Below are 23,218 nucleotides of genomic sequence, written 5' to 3' on the forward strand. Positions count from 1 at the left end.
ATCATTCTCACTCTCTTTCTCTCTACTAATTTAAAAAACCTTTCTAAGTTTCTCAAATTTAAAACCATGTCGGGCTCGCGTTACGGTAATATCAACACACAACCGGAGCCAGTACCGGAGCCGGCTAAACCTGCAGAACAATCCCACAAAGGTAAGGGAAAAATAACCGGAGAAGCGGGATTGGTGAAGCTCGAGATACAAGTTAAGGAATTGTCAAGTAGCCTCCTCTCGATTGGTGAAGCTCGACATACAAAAAACCGTTTCAAGAGTTTGTCTTTTCTAGCCAAAGACTTTAGCCACCTATCGCCATCCGACCAAGCGATAATGGAGGAAGAAAACGATCGTATTCGGAATGAATTGGCAAAAAAAAAATAAAAACGCTATTTTTATGTATTTTAAAATTATGTTTTTATTTTTCTTTTTATTTATGTTTTAATGAAATATTTTAATTTAGTATTTTTGTGTTTAACAAAAAAAATCAATCAAGCCTCGGATCACCTGGACCACTACACTCTTTGAGACTTGATCCTGTGACACGTCAGCGTCTATGTGTCGTAAATATATTGGATCACTTGGGGATGAATCAAGCCCCCACTACCCTTAGCCATATATGAAATAATTAGGAAATAAATATAGGCCCCATGGCCAAGCCCACTGTCCCTTGGCTATCACTAAAGACACGTCTTGATGGTCTCTAAACAACAACAACTTCCATTTCCAAACTTAATAATAATGGAGAAGAGCAAATGGTTAGCCACAGTAGCCTGCATATGGATCCAGTGCAGCTCCGGTGCCTCATACACCTTCGGTATCTACTCGGCCGTCCTCAAATCGAGTCAAGGCTACGATCAATCCACTCTAGACACCGTATCCGTGTTCAAAGACATCGGTGCCAATATCGGGGTTTTATCGGGTTTACTCTGTGATGCTGTCACGGATCATAACCACCGCGGGTTCGGACTCTCGTTGGTTTACTTGGTTGGAGCAGTTCAGTGTTTTGTTAGGTATTTTCTTATGTGGTTGTCTATTACTGGAGTTATTAATAGGCCTCATGTGTTGGTTTTGTGCTTGTTTATGTTCCTGGCAGCGCATGCGCAGACGTTTTTTTAATACGCGAACGTTGTTGTGGCTGTTCGGAATTTCCCGGATTATGGTGGAACTAGTGTTGGGATTATGAAGGTAAGTTTTTAATTCATATGTTTGGATCTTTGTTTCGGTCTTATCATAGAAACAAACAGTAAAAAGTTTTACTTGTAGGATAAGTTTATAAATTACTGCATGTTGTTTGGGTGGGGCATATTAGTATACTACATATTAGTATACTAGGTCAGGGACCCGTGTAATACACGGGCCGGAGAAAATGAATTTTAATAATAGTAAACAAAATTAGATAAATGAGCTCGTATTACACGAGTTAGATAAAAAGAAATAACTAAAAATATGTAGAAAATACAGAGCATAAAAATATGTACTGCATGAATTAACAGAATATTATAATTCACCCGATTTGTTGATACATTTTTTTATATAAAGATTTTATTTTGTAATAGTTAACAACAATTTTACAAATCGTTTAATCTTTTATAGGTAAGTTTTCATCTATATATATAATTCATGTTTAGCCATGGAGATATGGTATATATGAATAATTATAACAAAAACGAATAAATGCAAAATATATTTATTTCCAACAAAAGAAGTTGTTACTATTGTTTTCTCATGAGAATATCTACCAAGAATTATTTAAGTATAGCCCCTTATCTTGCCTTCTTGTGCTTTTCAACTATATTCAACACCTTGAACCAAAGAAATATACGCAAAACGATAATACTTACGATTTAATGAATGCAAGACTTCAAAGAAATAAAAGAAAAAAAAATACATTTGACAGAGCTATATAAACAATCACATCGCCCTAATGACAACATCAAATTGTTTCTTGTCATCAGAAAAACATTTAGGGGAACAAATGAACAATGGCAGCTTTTGGCAACAGATATTTTGACTTAAACACAACCTAAACATTGTAAATTGGCTTATTCTGGTGGTTGTATGTTGCGTATCACTTTGCACACAGTACCTGAAAAATAAGACGAAAGTTAAAGGAATTAATAGAAACAAAAGTGAAAAATAATTGCAAGAGGCTTAGCGTCTGCTGTCATCACTACAAACTCGGATATACCACTGTAACCCTGTTAAGGGTCTTTGTAGCTGTACATTAACAAATTGAAACACAAACTCTTCTTTTGGTATAAAGATCAATCTTTGTTGACCAAATAACTACCAACATTTGACCTACATACAATCAACACTTGTAGAAATCAACTTCCAAAACCAAACGAATCATACCCATATGACCACAACCACTAAAACATATGAAAACAGCCTTTAAAATAAAAACATTTTAACATTTAGCATAAAACAACTTTTACAACTTATAGGAGATAAATTCATACAACTATGAACAACTAATTAATCACATCCCTCCAATCATCAAATAACCAACTTTCTACAGAAAATAAGTCAAATCACAATATTAAATAGCATTATCCATTTCAAATAAATAAACATGTTCAGTAAAAAAAAATATTAATCAAACCTTTTCATCAATTATGTAAATAACAATTTTTGTTTAAAATATCAATCTCATTGATCAAATAACTATTAACATTTGACCTACACACAACCCCATTCACTTGCACAAATCAACTTCACCAAAATAATCATACCCACAAAACCACAACCACTAACACAAAAGAATCATCCCGCATCAGATAACTTTTAATCTTAATTAAAGAATTCCTTGTAACAGAGTAGCAATATTACATCCTGAAGAAACGTGAATCTACTCACTGGTAGCAGATCTACTTTCCTCGGGTTTTGATTGTACTATTTCACCGATGGTTCTTCTGGATCTGTGTTCTTCCACCTACAAAATGAACAACGCCGTTAACTTACTCCTCAGAAAGGGACAGAGGGGTCCTCTTTGGGGTAACCCTCCGGCGTGAGAATAAGTATGTGTAGGAGAAGATAATAATGTGAGAGTAAGGGAATCTCAAGAGTATTGCTTAATAGCTGAATACTGTATGATTGTGTGACTGTGTGTTTTGTATGTAACTGAATGTGAGTGAATGTAATTCAATATGATTGAATGTGATACCACTGCCTGTAACTGTCAATGATTGAGTATGAATGTGTCCATCAAAGTGGAGTTGATGCTGTATTTATAGTGCTAGGGTTTCCACTGGTTGGGCTCAACCTCGTTGGCCTCCTCCAATCGCACTGCGCCACGTGTCCTCTGGGACACCTGGCGCTTTCTCGTTGGTTGTAATCACGTGGTAGCACATGTGTCATGCTGAGTTGTCGACCTTTCATTTGGCAGCTGTCAACATCAGCATATTCTTACTCCTTAAAAAGATGCCTTCTGGAAGGTTGTCTGACGTGCACAATCAAGGTTGCCCTAATCCTGATTTGGATAAGGACGAGGTCGATTATGTGCATGTGTGATATGCGCCAATCCTGAGGATGCGCGAGGTCTTCTCTTTATTCTCACGCGCAGATATTTCATGCGCAGATGTGATATGCACGAGCATGTGATATGCGCCGCGCGCTGGTGCGCCGCGCGCATATGTGATGCGCGAGCATATGTGTGCCTGGGCAGATGTGATATGCACGAGCATGTGATATGCGCTGCGCGCATATGTGATGCGCGAGCATATGTGTGCCTGGGCATATGATGCCTGAGCATGTTTTGTATGCGCCATGCGCATAGGTTTTGGCTTTGTGCCTTCATAATGTGTTTATCTTGTGGGTTGACCCGCCTTGCTCGGTGTTGAGGCGGGTACATACCTCTTCAAGCCCCCCCAGTCTAATGTGTGTCTTATCTCGCGCTAGCGCGGTAAGATAGATATTAGACTTACTGATGGGGTTTTGTCGTTTTCTTGGTTGTTTCCATCGTTGCGCGAAGTTCTATCCATTTGGTTGAAACGAAGGGTCCAAACACGTGGTTGGTTGGTGGTGTCGTACGCCGTAAACGTGTCAGACGTTTCGTGTGCTCGAGGTGCTACAGTTGCCTTTCATGTCCCCTCGCACAGCTGTCTGGAACACGTGTCGCGCTCTCATTGGTTTGCACCTGCGAGTGGGGGCGCGTCTCTGCTCCGTGGCAGGTCCGTTACGTTTTTATGTCCCCTCAACAGTGTTAGGGACACGTGCCACGCCCTCGTTGGCTTACACCTGCGAGTGGGGGCGCATGAAATCCGATCAGTTACCACTTTTCTCTCTCCTGGGCCTATAAAAGCAGGCCCTTAGGAAAAATTTTTTATCTTCATCTTCATTGTTGCTAATTTTCGAATTTCTGCCTTTCATATTCTGAGTTGAGTGTATTCATCGTTTCGAATCTTCGATTATCTGCTGCTGCAGTTGTATGTCTGATAGTTCAGACTCCTCTAACCCCTCAATCACTTCTATTGCCTCTCGAAGACGCCGTGTGAAATCTGTGGTGATGTCGACATTAAAGCAAAAGGGCAAGGGGAAGAGGGTTGTTGAGACCACATCGGAGGAAGTAGGGAGGACCAAGGCCACGAAAAGGTGGAATGAAATCCCCTGCAAGTTGAGGCAGGCCGATCTCGACAGCCTCATCTCGTCACAGGGTTTCCCCCCTGTGTTTGGCTGCATGTTGCCTGTGGCCGGGCAGACGGCGGCGGACCCGCCTCCCGGCTATATTTCACTGTACTCCCATTTTTTCACCCACTGCAACCTTCGTCTTCCGATGACAAGGTTTGTAGGCGCGGTGTTACGTTTTTTCGGGATTCATATATCCCAAGTCCATCCGTTTGGACTTGTGCGCATGACTCATTTCGAGTTCATGTGCAAATCACAGCGCGAGGAGCCCACCCCTCGGCGCTTTCAATTTTTTTACAAGCCCAAGATCCAAGATTCTTGGATCTCCTTTATTCCTCGCAGTCAGAAGGTTAAGTGCAGCACCGTGTCATTCAAGAGCCTTCATGACTGGTCTGAGAGGTTCTTCTACATCAGGGCTGGTGTAGTCCCCATCCGCATGTCGATGCGCGCGATCGATTCTGCGCCCGCGGATGCGGATGTTATTAAGAACCCAACCGGCGCCTGGGTTAAGAAACTGACCGCCGAACCATCCCCCGCCAAGAAAATTCGCGAGGAGGCGCTGGTGGGGGTCGGCATGAGTAAGCTGTGGACCGACAGCGCGCTTGAGCCCGTTATCCAAGTCGACGGGTTGTGTAAGTTTATTTCATTGCTTTATTTCTTTTTCTGCGCGAACATAATTCTTTTTGCTGATATCACTTGACTTGTTTTTGCGCAGTCACCAAGGATTATTTCCACGCCGCTTATGATGATCAAGTGGAGGGTGGCTCCGTCGCGCTTGGCGCTGGGGAGGTGGGCTTCCCAGATCGCTTCGATGACATGTTCATCCCTGTCGATCTGGCATTTGACTTTGATAGCGACGCTCCTGGTAAGCCTTCGCACTTATGCTTATTCCTTTAGAATACCAAATTTTGCTAACACTTGTGTTGCATGTATTGTAGATGCGCTGGAGAACTACGAGCTGGAGCTCGCGGAAGAGGAGGAGGAGGAAGAGGAGGCGCCCCTACTAAAGCGCAAAGCTAAGGGGAAATCCGGCGCAGGGGGCAGTAAGAGACAGAAGAAAGACGACACCCCTGTCGCTCATCCCCATGCTCAAACGAAGGTTTCTTTAGCTTCCCTGCCTGTGAAAGTGGGCAGACCTCCTGTCCACTTGAGGTATGGTGGCGTGACCTCCTCCCTTCGCGCGGCTGAAGAGAGAAGCAGTGCCGCGCCTGCGAAAGGTATACTTTGCTTACCCATAATTCTGATTGAACTTTTATTACATCTTTTCGCATTTGAATGTTTGCAGGACCGGCGACGGTAGCAGATCAGCCTCAGGCGCAACAAGGTGCTGAGGCTGCGCCGGGGGCTGCTTCGAAGTCCCCTGTTCTACCCTCAGAAAAGGGTAGAATGAACTTTATGGCGATGTTCAACGCGCGAACATAATTGCGCGAAGGTATGTTTTGCGCCATTGTCTTCTGAATTTTTTGTTTTGATCAAATCATAAACCCTTTTTTGTTGTTGATTTGTTCATAGGAGTTGTAGCTGGCGTACAAGCTGCTGGTGACACTCCTGGCGCCGTTGCCGGCGCCGCTGGTTCTGGTCCTGCTCCCGCTAGTGCTGATTCTCCCCTTATTGGGATTACAAAGGAGCAGGAAGCCGTATTGCGCGCCGAACTGGAGGCGTCGAGACCTCCCTCGCCTCCTCCTACGCGCAGCCCTCTCCGCGAGGCTGGTTTGGAGCCTTCCAGGTCGCAGGAGAAGAGGCCTATTGAAGAAGATGAGGAGGATGAGGGGGCTCAAGCTGAAGACTCCTTGGGAGACCGCGCCAGCCCTGCGATGCCACAAGACTTCGCAGCGCAGACTTCTGGTGGGGCTGGCGCTGACTTTTCTGCTTCATCCCCGCAGGTATGTTTTAATTTGTTGCTCCGCTGCGCGTACCTCCATATAAGTATGTTTTATGACTTAGAACATTTCTTGTGTTTTGCAGGAAGGTGACCACGTTTACCGCCCGAGATGGAATATTAATGAAGACAGTTCCTTCCAATCCATGGGCGTATGCGAGGACTTCTGGGCTCATGCCGTGCCTCCTACTGAAAGGAGGTATCAGGAGGAGCGCACCCGCGCTGACTTGCTCAACGATCACATTTTCGCTGGGTCAGCTTTCTTTGCTGCCTCCCAAGAGCTTCATCGTGATTATATTAAAGTACGCGATGCTCTTGTGGCAGCCCAGCAAGAGGCTAAGGTGGCTGCCTGGAACCTTTCTGATGCTCGCGCACGAGCTGAGAAACTCCAGGCGGAGCTCAGCGAAAACCGAGCAAGTGCCAACACCGCCTTTATTAAGCGCGGGCATGAGCTCCAAGCTGCGCGGGAGAAGCAGCAGGTAGCGGAGGCCGAAGTTGCCAAGTACGCGCGGAGAGTGCGTGTCTTGGAACAGCAGGCGGAGGCGCGTGACCAAGCTATCGTCCAGAGTATCACTGAGAAATCATCACTGGAGAGCGAGGTTGCGCGCCTGAAGAAGGAGTTGGCGGCCGCGCAGGCCGATTGGGATGAGGCCTTGGCGACGGCAGCGTCTAGCCAGGAAGCACTTGATGCTGCGCAGGCGGAGAAAGAAAAAATTTTGGCGGCAGCAGCGTCTGATAAAGAGGAGCTAAAAAAGACCAAGGAAACTGTTGAGTTATTAAACTCCCAGGTTCCTGCCCTCGAGACGTCTGTTGCTGGCCTCGCGCAGGATCGCCAATGGCTGGTGTCACAGGGCATGAATCGTTGCGCTTTGGCGATGAAATATTCTGCCGAGTTTCAGGCCCTTGTGATGGACTGCAATGCTGCCGCGCGCCTTGTGGGTCGAGCTGAAGGGTTTACGGATGGGTATGAATATGGGATGTTGAAGAAGAACCCATCCGAGTACCCTTACAAGAGCGACGCGGCCTGCGCGGACATGGCCGCGGTGGGGGAGAAGTATATGAATACTCCCATCCCCATCCTTGTGCAGGTACCTTGACCTTAATGAATTTTTCTTGATTAATTTTCCAAGTTGTTTGTACTCAATCCTTTTCTAATGATTTGCAGATAGCTGCGCTTGCTGACCAGCCCGACCTCGGCGCGCTAAAGAAGTTGCTCGATGAATGCGAGGGGGCTGGTGGCGATGATGGTGGCGCGGGGGATGTTGCCCCTGCCAGCGGCTCTGGCGCGGCGAAAGAATCTGCTCCTGACACCGTCGTGATAGAAGACTCCATTGAGGAGGAAGAACTTGACTATGGTCAGTTCGGAGATGAGGAGCGGGCCGCGCCAGATGCTGCGGGAGATGATGAGGGTGATGAAGTGGCTGACGTCGACGTGGAGACTTGAGAAGCCCTTCATCTTTCTAAATTTTTTTTTTTTTTTGCTTTTTGTTATACTTGTAATTTGTAACTCATCACACTTGTAAATTTCAATGCTATGGAATGAAATTTGTTTTCCCTTTTTCACATCTTGCGCATTTCCATTCATCTCTTCATGTTTGCTTGTATAGATATAAGATATGCTTGCACGTTAAAATAAGAACAAGGTTGTAAGGAAATTATTTACTTAACCATAGTCCTATTTTGTAAGTGGTTTCGCAGTATCTTGTTTATGCTGACATGCGCGATGACTTTTAACTACTCCTTTTTTGCGCGTCGTTGTCGCGTGTTTTTTATATGAGTTTTAGCCATTACATGTCAGCATGTGTGGCTCAGATATCCACTTTTATTCCGCGCGCGACCTCGACCTGAGACCTTAACAACTATGATTTGGCATGTACTTTGCCTTAGTTGTGTTTAGGGATTTTTATGATCAGGCTGCGCGGGATGTAAGATGGATGTTTGTGAGTGTTTTGAGCTAAGGCTCTTTGTTTTGGGCTAAGGCCCTGACGTTTTTAGAGTTAAGACTCGTTAACGTGTTTGAGCTAAGGCTCGTAGGTTTGGGCTAAGGCCCTGACGTTTTAGAGTTAAGACTCGTTAACGCGTTTGAGCTAAGGCTCGCGCATGTATGTTTTACTTCGTTTTATTTTGTTTTTGAAGTCAATATAGTGTTGTCATATTGCTCCAAATTAATAAAGGAAGTGTGAAACATGTATGCAAAGGTAATAGAACAAATATTGAAAGATAGCGCGAATCATCATTCATGATGGCTTAAAAGCCTTGATTACATATTTGAATTTTTACATGAAGCATTTTCTAAGCTGTGCTGCGTTCCACGCGCGCGGTATCTTTTTTCCATTCAAATCTTTTAAAGTGTACGCGCCTTTCCCCAATTCTTCTGAGATTTGATAAGGTCCTTCCCAATTGGGGGACATTTTTCCTGGGGGTATTGCGCGGCTAGCTTCATTGTTTCGAAGGACAAAATCATTTTTCTTGAAGTGGCACTCTTTAACGCGCTGATTATAATATTTTTCCAGCTTTTTCTTGTATTTGGCTTCATTGATGATAGCCGCTTCTCTGTGCCCTTCAAGCAAGTTGAGGTCCAATCTTCTTTCGCGCTCGTTATCAGCCTTGCTCATCATGAGTACCCTATGGGATGGGCATCCAATTTCTGCTGGGATCATAGCCTCTGTCCCATAGGTTAGGCTGAACGGGGATTCGCCATTGCTAGTTTTGCTTAATGTCCTGTGCACCCACAGGACATTAGGTAACTCTTCGACCCAAGAATGGGATTCTCCCTCCAACCTTTTCTTCAGCCCATTTAACAAACTTTGATTCGCGCGCTCCACTTGGCCATTCCCCTGAGGGTGGTAGACCGAAGTGAAGATTTGGTTGATGTGCAATTCTTTGAGCCAGCTGGATATCTTCCTGTCAGTGAATTGTTTGCCATTGTCGCTCACAATTTCCATAGGAAGGCCAAAACGGCAAATGATGTGGCTCCAGATAAATTGCTTCATCGCCTCAGCTGTGATTTTTGCTAGTGGCTTGGCCTCAACCCATTTAGTGAAATAGTCTACCGCCACTACCAAAAATTTCACTCGCCCTTGCGCTTGCGGCAGGGGCCCCACAATATCAATGGCCCATTTGTGGAAAGGCCATGTGGAGGTCACTGGAATCAAGTTGTTCTTTGGCCGCATGGTGTTTGGCGCGTAGCTCTGACATGCCTTGCATTTTTGTATTTCTTTTAGCGCATCCAAGTACATGCCTGGCCAATAGTAGCCCGAGCTCATTGCCTTGGCAACCACCATGCGCGGGCCAGCGTGTATTCCGCAGATTCCTTCGTGAATCTCCCTAATCACATAGCTTGCTTCTTCAGCATCCAGGCATTTCATGAGCGGTCCAAGATAAGAGCGTCGATATAATGTACCATCAAGTAGTTCATAGTTCTACGCCTAGTGTCTTATCTTTCTCGCCTGTGCGCGTTCGTCCGGTAACTTCCCCTCCTTCAGGAATTCCATTATTGGAGTTATCCAGGATGAAGGGGTTGTATGAATTACAAGGACAGATTGCGTTTGCACTGACGGGTTGCTCATCACTTCCACCCTGACATATTTGCCAAAGTGATCAAAATTAGTTGATGCCATCTTACTCAACGCGTCAGCGGACTTGTTTTCGCTGCGCGAGATGTGTATGATTTTGAAGAAGTCAAACTGCTCAACGAGCTTTTTTGCCTGCTCTAGATATAGAGGCATGGTGTTCTCCTTGGCATCATAAAGGCCATTGACCTGTGCAGCTACCAAGTAAGAATCAACATGGGCCTCTAGCCTTTTAACTCCAAACTTGCGCGCAATGCGCAGACCAGCCAGCAGGGCTTCATACTCAGCCTCATTGTTGGTACTCTTGAAGTCCAACCTAATAGCATAAGTATATTCATGATTATCAGGGTCCACCAGTTTGAGGCCTGCGCCGGACCCTTCGCTGTTGGAGGCTCCATCAGTGAATAGCCTCCAAACATCTTCTTCATCATTTGCTCGCGGAGGGTCTACCTCGCGCTGAGCTTCTTCAATCTTTCCCTCTGGGATTTCCGTGATGAAATCCGCTAAAACTTGACCCTTTATTGCTGGACGGGGCTTATAAGTGATCGTGTGTTCACCCAATTCCAGCGCCCACTTTGTCAGCCTTCCGGAGAGCGCGGGGCGTCGCAAGACTTGCTGGATGTTGTAACCTGTCAGAACTTCAATCGGATGACCATTGAAGTATCTGTGAAGCTTGCGCGACGCGTGTGTTAGTGACAAAACTAACTTTTCCATGATGGAATAGCGCGTCTCAGGGTCTGTCAGCACCCGACTCACATAGTATATTGGCGTTTGGATCCCCTTGCGATCCACCAATAATACTGCGCCGATGGCGCGGTCTCCAGCTGACAAGTACAATGTAAGGGTTTCGCCAGGAAGTGGAGCTGTGAGCGCGGACAGCTTTATGAAACATTCTTTTATCTCACTGAAAGCTTGCTCAGCCTCAGGCGTCCACTTGAATTGGCTCTTCTTCAAGCAGTTCCTCAAAGTATTAACGAATGGTGTAGATTTGCTGGCGTGGTTCGCTAGGAACCTGTTGATTGACACTAACCTACCATTCAGCTTCTGAACCTCTTTCATGGTGGATGGTGAAGGCATGTCAAGGATGGCTTCCACCTTTTCAGGGTTCACCTTGAAACCATCCTTAGTGACCATTACACCAAGAAATTTCCCCTCTTCCGCGCCGAAAGTACATTTGCTCGGGTTGAGCTTCATGTTAACTTCCGTTAAGCGCTGAAGAGTTTCCTCGATGTCTTTGAGCATTTGTCTCTCCTCCCTGCTCTTGATAACCAAATCATCAACGTAGACTTCTAGATTTCTTCCGATTTGTTCACTGAAAACCGAATCCATAAGTCTCTGATAAGTGGCGCCCGCATTCTTTAAACCAAAGGGCATTTTTGTGTAACAAAAAACCCCCTTGTCGGTTCTGAAGGCCATCTTGTCTTCGTCTTGTGGTGCCATTTGAATCTGGTGATAGCCTTTGTAGGCATCCAGGAAACATTTGAGCTTGAATGGCGCCACGGAGTCCACCTTTGCGTCGATGTTTGGGAGGGGGTAACAGTCTTTCGGACATGCTTTGTTGAGGTCCTTGAAGTCAATACACATCCTCCATGACCCGTTGCTTTTCTTTACCATCACAGGATTGGCTACCCACGTCTGGTATCGAATCGGGCGGATGATGTTTGCGCGCAACAGGTCCTCAACTTGCTCATTCATGGCCTTCGCCTTTTCATCCCCCATGATTCTCTTTTTCTGAGCAATTGGCTCCACCGACTTGAACGTGTTAAGAGAATGTTGCGCCAAGTCTCGCGGGACCCCAGTCATATCGGAGTGTTGCCACGCGAAGACCGACGTGTATTTTGTGAGCAACCTTTTCATTCTCAATCTCGTTTCGTCTGAAATGGTAGCGCCAATTGTGACCGTTTGCTCTGGGAATTTTGGGTTTAAAATCCACTTCTCTGGCGCATTGTCCGCCATTGGAAGTTTCATTCTCCCTTCCCGCGGCGTACTTGTCACTGCGCACAAATGATCGCGGTAAACAAATGTTACGCCTGTTGGTGTAGGGAACCCCAATGCGCCGTGCGCTGGCGACGGTACAGCATTAAATTGGGCAATCGTTCCCCTACCCAGGATCATATTGTGGCATGACGTGGTGGGCAAGACCAAGAAGTTGACAACTTCGGCTCGCTTGCGCTCATCATCCCCCATAGTTAGTTCAAACTGAATTTGACCTAGGGGATGGATGATTTCATTTGAAACACCACAAATTGGTGCGTTCACCATCTCGAGCCGCGCTTGGTCTGCCGGGTCTAACTTTCTGAAACATTGCTCATACATAATGTCAGATTCGCTTCCAGTGTCCACCAGAACCTTTGACACTTCGTAATGAGCAATGTGTGTGGTGATGACGAGAGGGCTGCTGATTGAAGGGCCTCCCCTGATTCTTGGGAAGATAACTTGCTGCTCGCGCCAATCTCCGTGGATTTGCGCGCTTCTCTTTTTTGACGTCTGCCCTTGTCGTCCCCCCTCAGCCACACAGATTCTTTTGTATTTCTTGCTGGCAGAGGCTCCATCCGGTTGCTCATCTTCTATTCTTTGGTTTTTTACCAAGTGAGCCAGCCTGCCTGATTTTACATCCTTCTCGATCGCATCCTTTAAATGATGGCATGCGTCGGTGTTGTGGCCCGGGGACCTGTGAAATTCACAATATTTGCCACTGTTTTGCGGTCCCTTGTAGTGTAGTTGCTTGGGGGGCTTGAATTGGACATTCTCAGTACTTAACACCTGTGAAGGTGTTTTAGTGAGGGGAGTCCATATTCTTGGCAGAGGTCTGCTAGGATCTCTGCCGCCCTCCCTCTTGTCACCCTCCCCGCGATTACGAACATCTTTTTGGGGCTGGGGTGAGCTTGGTTGCGTTTGTTTTTCTGTGGAAGAAAAACTTGTTGGTTGCAACCTGGACCATACAGAGTTCTGTTTGGCCCTCTTCTCTTTGCTGCGCGGTGATTCAGCCTGATGCGCTCTTTCTCTTGCCCTATCTTGGGCAATCTGCTTTTCATTTCTCGCGAAGACTCGCGATGCTTCCATTAGTTTTGCCCAAGTGGTGGGCATACCATCTCTGCTTACGAGAGCTCGGCGGAGTTGATCACTGCGCGCGCCTTGTATAAAAGCCACGCGCAGGAGTTGCTCAGTTATACCCCCGATTGCCAGAGACTCCTGATTGAAACGAGTGATGTAGTCCTCAATCGTTTCATCATTCCTGCGCACGCAGTGCATGATGTCATCAGGATCGCGCGTGTGTCTGCGCTGCTGTACGAAGTGGGCTTGGAACTTTTCCAATAGTTCCTCGAACCCATCAATTTGCCCAGTCGGCAAGCTCTCGAACCAGACCCGCGCCGCGCCCGTAAGGCAGCGGGCAAACATGTGACACCATGTTGGCATCGTCCAGCTCTCTAGGTTTCCCGTGTTATAGAAACCTTGCAAAAAGTCATCTGGATCTGTTGTACCATCATATTTGCCCAGACCACTTGGCATCTTGGTCTTGTGCTGGATGGGGGCCTTAGCGATGCGCTCAGTAAATTTTGAGTGCTTCACTAAGATGGCCGGCCTGTACGGCGTGGTTACGTCCACTTGCCCCCTCACTGGCAGGCTGTACGGCATGTGCAGATCCAGATCTGCTCTGGCTCCAGGCGCCATGTTCACAGGCGCGCGGAGTTGTGAGCCTCCTGCATGAGTATCTCGCGTCTTCCTCATGCTATGCACTTCTTCATCACTGAACTCAGTGTGTGCAGTGTGAACAGAATGTCCTTCTTCCGGCGCGCGCGGCCTTTTTGTAGTCTGCTTATCAAACGCTTGCCTTTGTGTTTGGTCGGCTAGCTTTTTCTGTTTGACCATTTCATTGTACTTTTCCAGTAGACGCCGCTGCTCGTTTATGAGCCATTCATTCGGATCATTTGTTTCTTCTTCTGGACCCATTGGTCCTTTCAGTTTCGCGCCGGCAAGATTTTGTAACGTGAGATCGTCTGGAGGAGTTTCAGTCTGGCCGTGAGGGGTTGTGATGAAGGGACGGTTACTGGTGGTGCGCGTAGAATCACGCGGCACCCTCAGAATTTGCTGTCCCTCATTGACACCCTCACGTTCAATATCCTCTAGAGCTTGATCAGCGTTACGAATGCCAGAAACCACGGTGATTGATTTTTTTTTTATGTAGATCTGATGAGATCTGATTGCCGTTTGTAACAGTGGATGGTGCCAATGAAGAAACGTGGATCTACTCACTGGTAGCAGATCTACTTTCCTCGGGTTTTGATTGTACTATTTCACCGATGGTTCTTCTGGATCTGTGTTCTTCCACCTACAAAATGAACAACGCCGTTAACTTACCCCTCAGAAAGGGACAGAGGGGTCCTCTTTGGGGTAACCCTCCGGCGTGAGAATAAGTATGTGTAGGAGAAGATAATAATGTGAGAGTAAGGGAATCTCAAGAGTATTGCTTAATAGCTGAATACTGTATGATTGTGTGACTGTGTGTTTTGTATGTAACTGAATGTGAGTGAATGTAATTCAATATGATTGAATGTGATACCACTGCCTGTAACTGTCAATGATTGAGTATGAATGTGTCCATCAAAGTGGAGTTGATGCTGTATTTATAGTGCTAGGGTTTCCACTGGTTGGGCTCAACCTCGTTGGCCTCCTCCAATCGCACTGCGCCACGTGTCCTCTGGGACACCTGGCGCTTTCTCGTTGGTTGTAATCACGTGGTAGCACATGTGTCATGCTGAGTTGTCGACCTTTCATTTGGCAGCTGTCAACATCAGCATATTCTTACTCCTTAAAAAGATGCCTTCTGGAAGGTTGTCTGACGTGCACAATCAAGGTTGCCCTAATCCTGATTTGGATAAGGACGAGGTCGATTATGTGCATGTGTGATATGCGCCAATCCTGAGGATGCGCGAGGTCTTCTCTTTATTCTCACGCGCAGATATTTCATGCGCAGATGTGATATGCACGAGCATGTGATATGCGCCGCGCGCTGGTGCGCCGCGCGCATATGTGATGCGCGAGCATATGTGTGCCTGGGCAGATGTGATATGCACGAGCATGTGATATGCGCCGCGCGCATATGTGATGCGCGAGCATATGTGTGCCTGGGCATATGATGCCTGAGCATGTTTTGTATGCGCCATGCGCATAGGTTTTGGCTTTGTGCCTTCATAATGTGTTTATCTTGTGGGTTGACTCGCCTTGCTCGGTGTTGAGGCGGGTACATACCTCTTCACATCCCTAAGCCAAACATATGGATTGAAATAGCTTAAATCAGTTAACAAAATTGAAAAATTAAAGATGCAATTACGAACAACAGTATTGAGAAAAAAGCATAAAACTGCAAGCTAAATAACATACCTTTCATATCGTCGTTCATTGATTGACCATGGTAGCCAGATCTAACCATAAATCGAATAACTTAAACCATCGATTGACCACCGTTCATCGAATCACCATGTTGTCACGATATCATAACATCGATTTCAAACCGGCTATTAAGATTCAGGGCCTGATTATTAGGAATTACTGATGAAGAAAAAGAACCCTGCGTAGCTGCTTATAATGAATTTTGTAATATAAATAACCCGTAGAAATTAATAAACCCTAAAGGTATGAGCGGAATTAATAAACCCTAAATATATGAGCGGGAAAAAATAATTGTGGATGATTGAGAAGAGGACACGTGTTTAATTATTGATTCATTTATTAGAGTGGGTAGATTACACACGTCACAAGTTTTCAACTAGTAACTTTAAACAAATTCTACTCACACACCGTCTAGGTTACACACCATTCAGGCATTCAACATACAATTCATATGCTTAGTATACTGCTCGTATTTGAAACTACATAGTTGATGGTACAACGATATACATTGTCAGGGACGGCTCCGAGAAAGCAAAAAAAAAAAAAAAGTTTTGGGCTGAAGGTGAATATTTTTTTGAGGGCCTTAAGTAAAAGAAGTATTTTCTTGGGTTTATACAATTTAAGTTTTATATAGGTAAACTTGGTTATAATTTGGGTTGTGTAAAAAACTTTTGTATACAAATAGAATTAAACATATATCAAATGAGACTAAAACCCATATCATTTTGGTTGAGAGTAATACCCCTTTGCAACAAGACCAAACTAGTGGTTATGTAATCAAGTTTAAACATTAAATATACATATTTTATTAAATAAAAACACATGTAATTTTTAAAAAAAAATTTCGTGCCTAGCGGAGTGTCATGCTATGACTGTCAACCACCCCAAGGGCCGGCCCTGTACATTGTACAAATTCACATGCGCACCGTACATCTTTCTATATAGAAGTATTTGGTCTTTTTGGTCGATACATTATTTATATTCATTTAAAGCTTGTGGGGTTCTCCTATGTCAAGTAGTCTATAGGCCTTTTATTATTTGTTTACTTTTGGTTTGATGTAATCTCTTACCAGTAATCCTTGATCTCTTCTTGCATCATAAACATGTAAATTTAAACACACGTCTTTATACTAAAAATAGAATGATTAAAAATCACTAAATTCGGAAGAGAAAATTGTAACATTAAAATCAAAGCTCTAGATGATGGAGTTCTGGTCTGACAACATCTACATGATCTGATGGAGTTCTGGTATGACAACATCTATATGATCTTGCTTTTATATGCAAAATGTCTGCTACTTATGGGCATGTAACTCCATTTGTAGCCTAATGTATACCCTAGTTTTTATCGTTTTCGCATTTGACTTTTCGTTCTATGTTTTCGTATGTTTAGCTAATCTAAGCTGGAGTAACTAACTATCGAATCATTTTTGTATAAAACTATTTATATCGAAATTTTTAAAACTGCAGGGGTTTCTAGGGCTAAGCGGAGCTATACTAATACAAATCTACCAAACGCTATTTAACGGCAAACCAACAACCTTCGTACTAATGCTTGCTGTTTTTCCAACACTTGTATCTCTCGCACTAATGTCTTTAGTGCACGCAAACCCTTCAAACACGGCCGACGACAAGCCTCATTTGAACCGCATCTCGCTAATATCACTAAGCATAGCCGCATACCTAATGATTATAATCATCTTACAAAACATTTTCACATTCCCATCATGGGTTCACATCCTCACAACCACCATTCTTTTTCTCATAGTATTATCCCCTCTACAAATCGCCCTCACCGCTCAAACAAACCACCACCACCACCATCCCCTGCCACGGCTCCACTGATCACATCTCCCGAGGCTGCACCCGCAACCTCGGTTGAAATGAATCTAATTCAAGCAATGTGTACCATTAACTTTTGGTTATTGTTTATAGCCATGGTTTGTGCATTAGGGTCAGGGCTGGCAACCATCAACAACATAACTCAAATAGGCGAGTCGCTTGACTACTCAACGGTTGAGATTCACACAATGATTTCTCTATGGAGTATATGGAACTTTATTGGTCGGTTTGGTGGCGGATATGTGTCGGATTTTTACTTGCATAGATACGGATGGGGGAGACCGTTGTTTATCTCGTTTACACAATTAGCAATGATTATCGGCTACTTAATAATTGGCTCGAGTGGGAATTTGTACATTGGGTCAGTGATTGTGGGTGTTTGTTACGGGTCACAATGGTCTTTAATGCCTACAATTAGTTCGGAAATATTTGGGGTGAAACATATGGGGACTATTTCAACACTATCGCTACTGCGAACCCTATTGGTTCGTACATACTTTCCGTGCAAGTAATAGGTAACATTTACGACAAGCAAGCAAGAGGGGGGGGGGGGGGGGCGTGCCACGGGATACGTTGCTTTATGCTTTCGTATTTCATATTTGGCGGGGTTTGTGTTGTCGGGGTGGTTGTTTCGTTCGTGTTGTCTCTTCGGACAAGGGGTTTTTATGCTCAAAGACGGTTGAAGTTGTTAAAGGGGTAGCGAGACATGAGGTGGTAGTAAGCGTGTGTTATATATATACACGTTCGATTAATTATATGAATGAATATTACAGTGATCTTATTTATTGATTTTATCTTTGTTAATCTATTCATTAAGGTTCGTTTCTACCCAAATATACATCACATTTATGTATATACTCATACTTGTCTGTACGGCTTATTTGTGTTCAGTTTTGTTCAACTTTTATGTTCGTTTACCGTTTTAAATGAATGAATATAAATAAATGGTAACAAACATGAACAATTTTTTCGTTGAAGTACTCCTTTTCGTTCAATTTTAAATTTTTTTAACAATGTTTGAAACTATATCCCCTCCTAAGATAATGTTAACAAATAAATGCCAATATGCCTCCTTGTTCGTATCTGTTAATCTATGTACAACCCTAAATACCCTAAATAGAGGTGTTGGAAATAGAGAGAGAAGATAGCTATTGTAGAAGTCTAGAAGAGATTTTATATGCATATTCACACTTAACAATTTGCTTTAATGTATACATCACGTGATTTTAATTGTTTTAAACTATATATATATATATTGAATTGTGTCAAATAAGCTATAGTTATATACAGAAATGAAAAGAGAGTTAATGATTTTAATTGTTTTAAAGTATATATATTTCTGTTTTAAAAAGAAATATGTCTCACAAATGTTACTTGTGTGTACCTATGTGTATATATCTATATATACAAGTGATGAACTTGTCCGAGTAGGTATTGTACGATGCTCCAATAAAAGAATTCTCGACTTATAATTTATAAAAACATCGAATAAAAATAACATCGATACACATATATAGGTGCCGATTGACACCAAACCGACTTGAGACCGCACCTCACCTATGATCCAAACCACCTTTCTGCTTGAACAAATCCTCACCATGATCTGGTATAATATATCCGCACATATTATATTGTTGTCACCTAATATTATTATTCCCATTCTTAAATATGAAGTTATACAAGACAAGTAAAATTAGTTAAGATATCCTTTCTCTTCCTTTTGTTGTCGACAACATGAAGAGCAAACAAGAAATCTCCATGTGCTTATATCATGAAAACCATAGACACTCAAGTACTCAACTTATTTATTTAGCTTCTTGCGTAGCTTAGTATCTAACTTAAAGAAAACCATATGCCCATATGGATGGACACTCAACTTTGGCCGAAAAGTTTTGTGACATAAAAAGTAAACTTAACGAGTGTTTTCCACAAAGCACCAAGCCAAGTTTGCCTCCAAAAAGCCCCCATTGTGCCCCGGAGGTGGTGTCCACCCCCCCCCATCCCACCCCAAAAAAAAAAAGGAAAAACTCCCATAGTGCTCATGTGGGATTTTCAAATATTTGTTTTAACAATTCTTCCTATTTAATTGCAGTTTTGGTGTTTAATTGATCAATGTAAGCTTAATTAACTGCTTTATTGAATATGCACTCTAACTATCTCAATGAACTTGTGTCGTGTAGTGAGCAAATTTTATAGGCTTATTATGTAGATTGGATTGTAGGTTTTGTGATTTTTTATGATTTAATGCAACTTGAGATTGGGTTGGGTTAACTTTAATTATTTCAGATATTTGTCCGTTCAAGTATGAATAATAACTTAACAATAGTAATAACTAGTAAAATGTCCCTCGGGCGTTGTTGTTGGAACGTGATGGAAACTTTGTCGGCAAGGCCGGCTTAACGAATGTGGAGGCCTAAACCGAAACACGATATTGGGGCCTTTTCATGACAATTGTTAATAAAATAAATTTTGCTTACTACAAATTTTGAACTAATAATTTATACTTTAATATCAACCAGACCTACCACCACACCAAAACATTCATTTGAGTTTACTTTACCCATTATAATATATATCTATATATAATGTTTTTTTAGACTTGGGAACCTTAATTAAGCGTGGGCCTAGAGTCCTAGCTTGTTTTCGCTGTCCCACGAGCCACCCATGTTTTTCGGTCCCGGTTGTTCCTGCCAATTAAGAAACCTAAATGGACCATTCTGTGCACTTTAAATTTCACTAAGTCATATACACTTAACGAATCTTAAAACAGAATGAAATGAAACACACACTTAGATGGATAAAAGTCATCCACAGAAGTAAACTAATACAAACCATTGTAACATCCTAAAATTTATAATGTTAAATAAAGAAAGTTACGTTTAGTGATTTAGCGTTAATAATTAATTAATATCGAGTAAAGAACGGATCATGGACTTAGATTAATTGAGATGGGTTAAATGAGAATGGGCCTTCGGTCCATGGGCTTTAAGGGATATAAATATCCCCTAAATCCTAAACCATCATTCATTTCCATCTTATTCTACACACTCCAAAACACACACACACCACACACCGCCATATACGGCCGGCGGCCGAGTGAGAGAAACGAGCAAGATCCAAGAGAGAGTAAACGATTAGTTGTGATTAAACAAGTTAAACGAGATCCAAACGAGCACAAAAGGTATGTTCTTGACCTTTAAAGTTTAAAGATCCAAGCTTTATAGTATATACGGGGTATATATATACGACCGAAATGGTTAGGGAACGTTAGTGGGTGATGTCGAACCATAACAAGGGTATTAAAATCGCCAAACTACGTGATAAAAACCAAACCCGTAGCGAACTGGGCAACTTCGCCTTCAAAACGATAACTTCGCCTTCAAAGCTAAGTTCGCCTAATTGATAACTTCGCCTAAGGCCAAGTTCGCCTAATTGATAAATTCGCCTACGGCCAAGTTCGCCTAATTGATAACTTCGCCTAAGGCCAAGTTCGCCTAATTGATAACTTCGCCTACGGCCAAGTTCGCCTAACTGATAAGTTCGCCTAAAGCTAAGTTCGCCTAAGGATTAACTTCGCCTAAGGATTAACTTCGCCTAAAGCTAAGTTCGCCTAAGGTTTAACTTCGCCTAAAGTCAAGTTCGATTAGAAAATAAATTAAAAACCTAATGAAAAATGTGTTAAGACAGTTAATGTTAATAAAATTTTTCCAAGCTGATCTGGCAGCTCGACCCCAGCCAGGGGCTCTGCCCCTTGGACCCTGCTAGGGGCTGCCGCCCCTAGACCCCGCTGCCAGGGGCGCTGTCCCCGGACCCCCGTTCGTTGTGGGTAGTAATTAAGATTAGAAAGATGATATAAGTAGTGATAGTTAATTGATATGTATACTTGTTATACAGTCAGCCGTGCACAACTGAGGAAAGGGATTACGATTAACGGTGAACGTAACCGTGTTCAGGTGAGTTTCTAGCCCCACTTCTGTGTTATGTTTTCGGGGCTGTGTGCATACTCGATATGTTTGTTAATACACTTATCCTAAGTGATAAGTGTATGCCTTATATGAATGATGTGAAATGTATGAATGATTGCTTGTCAGTACGTGAACGATCTTCGGATATTGCACGTACTGTCAGGTTGTAGTGTTACGTATAAGGTGAGTATAATGTATTTGCTCATATGTATGAATGCGATAAAGTTAATAAACAAAGGAAAGGCACGGTTGTATGGTAACGAAGAGGGACCAGACCCTTATAATATCTGTGATGTTAGGGACCAGACCCTTATAATATCTGTGATGTTAGGGACCAGACCCTTATAATATCTATGAGGTTATAGGGCGAAAGGCTCTTTAAAACGTATGATTATGTATGTAAAGAAAGTATGAAGGTAAGAATGAAAGTATATGCAATTATGTGTGTATGAAAGAAAGTTAAGAGGTTAAGTATGTAACGTAAGAAGGTATTGTATGATTATGTGATTAACTAGAACTCACTCAGCGTAGCTGACTTTTAGTATGCACGCAGGTGAGTAGGATGAGGCAGCTCGCTTGAGGAGACACGTGGCACCGAATAAGAGGCTGCCATCGGAAGACTCAAGACGTTTAAGTTTAATGTTTCGTTAATTTTGAAAGACAAAATGATGTTTTAAGACAAAACGTGTTTTGTTATGAAATGTTTTATGAAAGCTTTTATATTCCGCGAATGTTTTAATTAACTCTGATATTTAGAACTGCGTTTATGAGTAAATCCAACACGAAAGTAGGGCTACCGGTAACGGAGCCTTACCGAAACACGATATTGGGGCCTTTTCATGACAATTGTTAATAAAATAAATTTTGCTTACTACAAATTTTGAACTAATAATTTATACTTTAATATCAACCAGACCTACCACCACACCAATACATTCATTTGAGTTTACTTTACCCATTATAATATATATCTATATATAATGTTTTTTTAGACTTGGGAACCTTAATTAAGCGTGGGCCTAGAGTCCTAGCTTGTTTTCGCTGTCCCACGAGCCACCCATGTTTTTCGGTCCCGGTTGTTCCTGCCAATTAAGAAACCAAAATGGACCATTCTGTGCACTTTAAATTTCACTAAGTCATATACACTTAACGAATCTTAAAACAGAATGAAATGAAACACACACTTAGATGGATAAAAGTCATCCACATAAGTAAACTAATACAAACCTTGATCATAAACCACTGAATTGAATTGCATGAACATTGATGCATAACAACAATTGTCTCAATTTTATTATCTTGATCAACCAGTTAGCAAAAACAAGCCTTAAACTTAACCACAACATGGATGTAAAGATATCCCTTGCAAAAGAAACACACTTGTAATTTACGATGACATGACTTCTAATTTTTGTAGCAAATGTGACAACCGTCAATTTTTGGTTTATTATTTGTGCTTGTTTACCCGACCCGGGCTTATTAGCAATTTATGTTGTTTAATTTATTTTATAATGTTTTGGTATTTAATCATGTTAAAACACCCTTAAAAACACTTATTTTGGCCTAAAAACACATTATGGAAACTATAAGTGCTAAATCTGTCAAAAAATGAAAGTCAGGTAAACCTACCCGTTGCGTAGCACGACGAGAGGCGTGCTTGTTGGGCACGTTGCGCGACCAACTGTATGATACAACTGTTTTCGACTCTTTAATCCCATATTCGATCTTGTTTCGCGAATCTTCTTGGATAGTTGACAAGTATAGATGTTTATTATAGTTCCAACTCTAATCTTCAACTCCAAACTCAATTTTTATCCATTAATCCGATTAAACACTTGAGATAAACATAAACTTGATGATAAACTTTCTCTCTTTAATTTGAACGGTTTCGTGATCATCAAGCTCATCCATTTCTTTATATACCTCAATTAGTCTCTACAAAAAATTTA

General features: G+C 42.8%; 1 pseudogene across 1 annotated transcript; it reads left to right on the forward strand.

The window, feature by feature from the left end:
* The first annotated feature begins 658 nt into the window (after positions 1-658).
* Positions 659-18,250, forward strand: LOC143613409 (protein NUCLEAR FUSION DEFECTIVE 4-like; annotated as a pseudogene). Its single transcript, XR_013150112.1, has 2 exons — positions 659-1,179; positions 16,933-18,250. The product of XR_013150112.1 is annotated as a protein NUCLEAR FUSION DEFECTIVE 4-like (transcript).
* The last annotated feature ends 4,968 nt before the right edge of the window (positions 18,251-23,218 follow it).

Source organism: Bidens hawaiensis, unplaced genomic scaffold (genome assembly GCF_021521415.1).
Source record: "Bidens hawaiensis isolate Kalapana, Puna unplaced genomic scaffold, B.hawaiensis_p1.1 tig00037310_1, whole genome shotgun sequence".
NCBI classification, from domain to species: Eukaryota; Viridiplantae; Streptophyta; class Magnoliopsida; order Asterales; family Asteraceae; genus Bidens; species Bidens hawaiensis.